Genomic DNA, 7,860 nt, shown 5'->3' on the forward strand with positions numbered 1-7,860 from the left:
CCACTGTGGAAGGCGGTATGACACTTTCTCAAAAAGTTGCAAATAGAGATACCATTTGACCTAGCAATTCCATTACTGGAAATAATCCCCAAAGGGACCATAACTGACATCCAAGCAGATATATGCACACCCATGTTTATTGTGGCTTTGTTCACAATAGCAAGGAGTTGGAAACAGTCTAAGTGCCCATCAACAAACGAATGCATAGAGAAGCTGTGGTTTGTAAAACAAGGAACTCATGCAATATTATTCAAAATAGGTGACCCTGGAGGACATTATGCTGAGTGTAGTATCTCAGTCACAAATGGACAAATAGTGTATGGTGACACTGTTGTGAAACAGGACTGACCTCAGGGTTGGGGGGAAACAGAAAGATGGGTTCAATAATGTATACTGCATTGAAACAGTTGAGGGAGAAAACTGTTTAGAAGGGATATGTGATTAGGTATGTTTGTCATGACAGCAGTCCAGAACGAAGGCTGCATAGTGGAGTGGACCTGGGGGAGGGATTGTAAAACAATGAAAGAATTTTTCTTTTGCTTTTCCAAGAGGGTAGTGTACTAGGGGGGAGGGTTGTGAGGGGAGAAATGTGCAGCAATGAATGAATGGAAATCCAAAGTCTCCGTAAATTTTCATTGAATTTAATAATAAATTTTAAAACAAAAATATAAAAAAATAACAGTTGTATTAATAGGTCTTCCTGGTATGTGTATGGATAGTATCCTATCACAGCATTGTTAAGATAGATCTTAAAATGGTCTTTTTGACTATGAATGCAATACCATTCTTCAATTTTTTTATCCCCAATACAGTTGTTGCTGTTGTTGTTAGGTGTCATTGAGTTGAGTACAACTCATGGCAACCCTATGAGCAACAGACCTGAATCTTGTGCCATCCTCATTATCTCCAACAAGCTTGAGCTCATTGCTACAGTCGCTGTGTCTATCTATCTCATTGAGGGTCTTCCTTTCTCTTGCTGACCCTTAAACTTTTAATTTTTGATGTCCCCTTTCAAGGAATAGCTTCTCCTAGCAACATGCCCTATGTATGAGAGAAGAAGCTTCACCATATTTGCCTCTAAGGAGCACTCTGATTGCACTTTTTCCAAGACATATCTGTTTGTTCTTTTGGCAGTCCATGAGAGATTCTGTTCTCATCTCCAACACCATAACTTAAAGATACCTATTCTTCTATCATCCTGACTTATTGTCCAGCTTTCAGATAGATGCATAGCAAGTGATGGAAATGGCCATGACCTGAACCAGATGTACCTTCGTGTTTGAACTGACATCATTGTTCTTCAGTATTTTTGAAAGATCACTGACAACAGATTTGTCCAATGCAATATGTCTCCTGATTTCCAGATTGCTGGTACCAAGGGTATTGACCATTGATCCAAACAAGAAGAAATCATTGAAGACTTCAATTCTTTCTCCATCTATCAGTGATGTAGTATATTGACCCAGTGGTGAGAATTTTGTCTTGTTGATGTTGAGATGTAATCTGTATTAAAGACTATAGTTCTTGATCTTCTATAGCAAGTGTTTCAAGTCCTTCTCACTATCAGCAAACAAGGTTGGGTTATTTGCATAATGCAGGTAATTGATCCCCCAATCCTGATGCCACATTCCTCTTCACACAGTCCAGCTTTACAAATTGTTTGCTCAGCAGACAAATGACTAGAATAGTACATTAATAGGGAACTGCTAGAAGTTCAAGCTGGATGTACAAGAGACTGTGGCACCCAAGTTATTATTGCTTATGTCAGATGGATCTTGCCTGAAAGCAGAGACTACCAGAAGGATACCTATCTGTGTTTTATTGACCGTGTAAAGGCTTTTGACTGAATGGATCATAATAAATTATAGCTAATATTGAGAAGAATGGGAATCACAGAGCACTTTATTATATTCATCAAAATCTATACCTAAACCAAGAAGTTGTTGCTTAAAGGATGCAAGGAAATACTGCATGGTCTAAAATCATGAAAGTTGTCCACCAGCGGTATATCCTGTCTCCATATCTATTCAGGCTATATGCTTAGCAAATAATTTCCCGTGTTGTCTGATTTAAAATGGCAATGTCAGTCTATTTCAGCTTGCTAATTCCTAGAATGTTCCTCTTTATACATTACATTCCATTTTTCACAACTTCCAGTTTTCCTATATTCATACTTCATACATTCCATGTTCCAATTATTAATTGATGTTTACAGCTGTTTCTCCTCATTTTTTAGTAGTTTCCACTCTAAGGGCTCTTCTTCTAGCCCTATGTCTAATAGAGCACCTTTGAATTGTTCACAGGGTTTTTAACAGCTGATCATTTCACAATTGGATGGTCAGTCCTTCTTCTTGGTCTGTATTGATCTGGAAGCTCCAGTGAAACTTCTCCACCATGGGTGATTTCACTGGTATTAAAATACCAGAGCCTGTGAAGAAAGGATTGTCCCTGTGAGGATGACCCAGGCCCATTTGTGCCTTTCATCTGCCTGGTTGCTCCTGGGTGAAGGTGGCACTCCATCCAACCCCAACTGCACCCACCAGCTACCTAGCTGCTGCTCCTGGGGTTGTAGATACCTCCATCTGGGAGTCCCTGCCTCCATGGATACCGGGGCCATCCCAGGGGCCAGGCAGAACAAGAGACTTTAGTGTGCAGAACTTTGCGCACAAGGAAGAATTATCTTGGCTCCATGCAATACAGGGCTGACCCACGAGCTTCTGCATACAGGTGGCCCAGGTGGGGATCTGATCTCCTGCCACACCAGAGACAAAGGAGCACACCAAGCTACAGGAGAAATGTCAGCAGACATGGCGGCTCTGTGCGGAGAGTGAACACTCCCCATTGACAGGCCTGAGGTGTTGTTGGGGTTATAGGTACATCTGTTAGGGGTCCTTGCCTCTGGTGCTCTAGCTATCCCTAGCCTGAGCCTGGCTTTCAGAATTCCTTGCGTGTGTGTGTGTGAGAGAGAGAGAGAGAGACAGAGAGAGGGAGAGAGAGAGACAGAGAGAAAGAGAGAATTTAGAAAGTCAGCTAGTTATCCCATCTTCTTCTCCTGCATAAAACAGGGCTGTATTCTCTGCCACTGACTTAAAATAGATGTAATCACTCTCTGAGGAAAGCAATGCAATCATTTAAGCACAGCATGTTTATCTTTACCTGGTTTACACTTTAGTTATTGTTATTAGGTGCCATGGAACTAGTTCTACTTCGTAGCAGGCCTGTATATAGCTAGTTCTACTTCGTAGCAGACCTGTTAGATCAAACACTAACTTGTCCTCCCTAGTCTTCACTGTGCTGTGTTTGAATACATTGTTGTAGCCACTGTGTCAATGCATCTAGTTGAGAAGCTTTCCCCCCCGACTTTCTACCAAACATGATGTTAATTTTTAAAATATAAACAATAAATATTTTTACTACATAAAATGTTGATTTTTTTTCTTCTACCTCATACTGGTTTATGTTGTTGCTGTTGTTGTTATGTGCCATCGAGTTGCTTGCAACTCATAGCGACCCTATGTACAAGAGCCCTGAACTCTGCTCTATCCCGTGCCAATCGCACTGCCTCTGACACACCCATCCCGATTACCCCAGTCACGGAATCATTCCACCTCATAGAGGGTCTTCCCCTCCTGCGCTGTCGCTCCACCCTACCAAGCATGATGTCCCTCTCCAAGGACCTCTCCCTCCTTACAACATGTCCAAAGTATGTCAGACGAAGCCCCAGAATCCTTGCCTCCAAGGAGTAGCCTGGTTTAACCCTCTCCAGTATGAATCTGTTTGTTTTCCTGGCAGTCCACGGTACATTCAATACTCTTTTCCAGTACCACAGCTCAAAGGCATCAATTCTCCTATCCTCCCTAGTCATTGTCCAACTCTCTGATGCATAACAAGTGATTGCAAAGACCATGGCCTGTATCAGATGCACCTTAGTCTCCAGAGAGACACCATTGCTCTTGAGTACTTTAGAGAGGTCCCTAACAGCAGACTTTCCCATTGCAATATGTTTTTTTATTTCCTGGCTATTGGTGCCAAGAGTGTTGACCGTGGAGCCGAGCACACTGAAGCTGTGAACAATCTCAATCCCTTTGCCATCCATCCTGATGCGGCCAGTTGGTCCAGTGGTGAGAATCTTTGTCTTCTTGACATTGAGCCTCAGTCCATACCAAAGGCTGCAGTCCTTGACCCTCTGCAGCAAGCGCTTCAGGTCCTCCTCAGTTTCAGCAACCATAACACACTGTTTCTTAAGCTGAAGGAATTGAAAAACAAATTCAAGCCATGGGTGGCAATACTTAAGGATACTTTGGGTAGACTATTATATGATCCAGGAAATATCAAAAGAAGATGGAAGTAGTACACAGAGTCACTGTATCAGAAGGAATTGGCTGATATAGAAGAATTTCAAGAAATAACATATGAACAAGAGCCTGTGGTGATGAAGGAGGAAGTTCAAGTTGCTCTGAAGGAATTGGCAAAAACAAGGCTCCAGGAGTTGACAGCATACCAATTGACATATTTCAACAAACAGATGCTGCCCTGGATGTGCTCACTAAGTTGTGCCAAGAAATCTAGAGGACAGACAGCTGGCCAACTGAAAAAGATAGATATTTGTGGGACAGACTTAAGGTCAAATTTTGGTTCCCATGGACTTGATTTAATTTTCCTCAGCTTGAATTTGCATATGTGTAGTTGGTGGTCTGTCCCACAATCAGCACGCGGCCTGGATTTCACAGCTGATATTGAGCTTCTCCAGCGAGTCTTTCCACAAATGTAATCTATTTGATTCCTATGCATACCATCAGGTGAAATTCATGTATAGCCTGCATTTATGTTTCTTATAAAAGGTATTTGCAATGAATAAATTATTGAATGTGCAGTATTCTATCATTCTATCTCCAGCCTCATTTCTCTCACCGAGGCCGTGTTTTCCAGCTACGGATCCTTCTTCCCTGTTCCCAACTTTAGTGTTCCAGTCACCCATTATTATCAATGCATCTTGATTGTATATTTGATCAATTTCTGACTAGAAAAGTTGATAGAAATCTTCCATTTCCTTCTCTTTGGCTCTAGTTGTTAGTGCATTTATTTGAATGATAGTGGTATTCACTGGACTTCCTTGTATGCATATGGATATTATCCTGTCGCTCACCACATTGTATTTCAGGATGGATGTAGAGACGACCTTTTTTTAATTATGAAAACGTGTGTTGCTGTTGTTGTTAAGTACCATCGAATTGCAGGCAACTCATGGCAACCTTCGTCCTTTCTCCAGGTTCATAGGTTTTCCCGAGGCAAGCTATTGTGAAAGTGGATGCCACTCCTGCTTCCAAGCTTGTTTTAATCGAGGAGCTTCACCAAACACTGTCCACCATGGGTAACAGTATTTGGTTTCACAGCAACCACGAATTACCTCTGTACAGCCAGTGGACATGCCAGGGTTACACGACCTAGAAGATTTTATGAAAACATATATTTTATTAATATAACTCAGAATTCCCTGTTGTTACATATATACTGATGTAAAAAGAGTGGGATTGGCATTGCGATGGCCAAGCCTGAGTTCTATTAATTTCACAAAGGGAAACAGTCCCCAAAAGCAATATCCCATAGTATAAAACCAATTTCCATAAGGTCAGACATGGTTTTCACACTCCTGCACCTTCTTCTACTACTTCCAATACCAATAGTACTGCTCTACTCTTGTTGTGCCATCAAATCAGAATTGACCCATAGCTGAACCTCCAGTGAGTTTTCAGAGGCAGGTAAATTGCTGGGGAAGAGATGCCCATCCTTGTCATGCAGAGCAATTGTAGATTCAAACCGAGTATCTTTGGAATTGCAATGAAGCTTCTTATCACTAGGCCATTAGAGTGCCCTACTGCTCTACTTGTTATGTGCCCACACATCACTTGCAACTCATAGCAACCCTATGTGCAACAATTTTGAACCTTGCTCTACCTTGAGCCAATTTAACTGTCTCCAACACACCTGTCCCCATTACCCTAGTCACAGTCAATCCATCTCATAGAGGGCCTTCCTCTCTTGCACTGTACCTCCACTCTTCCAATCATGATGCCTTTTTCCAAGGACTGGTCCCTCCTGCCCAAATGCCAAAACTATCTGAGACAGAGCTTCAAAATCCTTGCCTCCAAGGAGCAGCCTGGTTTCACCCTCTCCAAGAGAGACTTGTTTGTTCTCTTTGCTGTCTATGGTATGTTCAATACTTTTCTCCAGCACCACAATTCAAAGGAATCAATTCTTCTTCTATCATGCTTAGCTATTGTCCAACTCTCTGATGCATAACAAGTAATTGTGAAAGCCATGGCCAGGATCAGGAGCACCTTAGTCTCCAGACTGACATCATTGCTCTTCAGTACTCTAGAAAGGTCCCTGACAGCAGATTTTCCAAATCAATTCATCTTTTGATTTCCTGCCTACTGGTACAAAGAGTGTTGATTGTAGAGCCAAGCACAATGAAGCTGTTAACAATCTCAATCTCTTCTCTATCATGATGCTTCCAATTGCCCCAGTGGTGAGAATCTTTGTTTTCTTGATGTTGCGCTTGAATCCATGTTTAAGGATGCAGTCCTTGACCCTCTGCAGCAAACACTTCAGGTCCTCCTCAGTTTCAGCAAGCAGAGTTGTGTCACCTGCATAACAGGTTGTTGGTGAGTCTTTCTTCAGTCTTAATGCCACCACACTCCTCCTAGATTATATGTGTCACATATAGATTGAAAAAGTATGGAAATAGGATACATCCCCGGTGTACACCCTTCCTGATTTTGAACCATGCAGTGTTTTCTTGCTCTGTTCTCATGAATGTCTCCTGGTCCAAGTATAAGTTTCACACAATCAAGTAAGCACCATCAAGTGTCTGGAACTCCCTTTCTCAGAGTCAGCACAGTTTGTTGTGATTCACACACAGTGTCAAATGCCTTTGCATATCCATGAAGTACAGATAGACATTCGTCTGATAATCTCTACTTTTAGCCAAGATCCATCTAACATTAGCTATAATATCCCTATTACTACAGCCTCTTCTAAACCTAGCCTGCATATTTGGCAGTTCTCTGTTGTACTGTTTCAATCAATTTGGGATAATTTTCAGCAAAATCTTGCTTGTATATAATATTAATGATATTGTTCGATAATTTCTGCACTCTGTTGGGTCACCTTTCTTTGGAATGGGAACAAATATCAATCTCTTCTAGTCAGTGGGCCAGGTGGTTGTCCTCCAGATTTCTTGGCACAACTTGGTGAGCACATCCAGGGCAACGTCTGTTTGTTAAAATGTGTCAGTTAGTATGCCATCAATTCCTAGGGCCTTGTTTTTTGCCAATTCTTTCAGAGCAGCTTGAACTACTTCTTTCAACACCATAGGCTCTGGCTCAAAGTTTGTTTCCTTAAATTCTTCTGCATCAGCCAATTCTTTTTGGTACAGGGACTTTGTATACTCCTTCCATCTTCTTTTAATGCTTCCTGGATCATTTACTATTCTGCCCAAAGCAACCTTAAGTATTGCAACTTGAGGCTTGATTTTTTTCTTCAGTTCATTCAGCTTAAGAAACGCTGAGCGAGTTCAGCCCTTTTGATAACCTGACTTTTTAGTTTGTATTTCTTTTTACTGAAAATTCTGTTGTTTTCTTTTTCTTCTTTTACATTGTGGATAATTTTTGTGGTTTTAAAAAATTTTATGATGGTTTGCATATTAACTTCATAAAATAAATATACATTGTTTACACATTTCATTATAATACTTTGTCTTCCTATACTGCCCTTTGAAATCTTCTGTTCAGCTCCTTAATTTCTTGATATCCTCCCTTTGCTTAAGATTCTCGGTGCTCTAGTGCAATATTCAGAGTC

This window comes from Elephantulus edwardii, unplaced genomic scaffold (assembly GCF_000299155.1).
Source record: "Elephantulus edwardii isolate Elephantulus edwardi_28Jun2011 unplaced genomic scaffold, EleEdw1.0 scaffold00341, whole genome shotgun sequence".
Classification (NCBI taxonomy): Eukaryota; Metazoa; Chordata; class Mammalia; order Macroscelidea; family Macroscelididae; genus Elephantulus; species Elephantulus edwardii.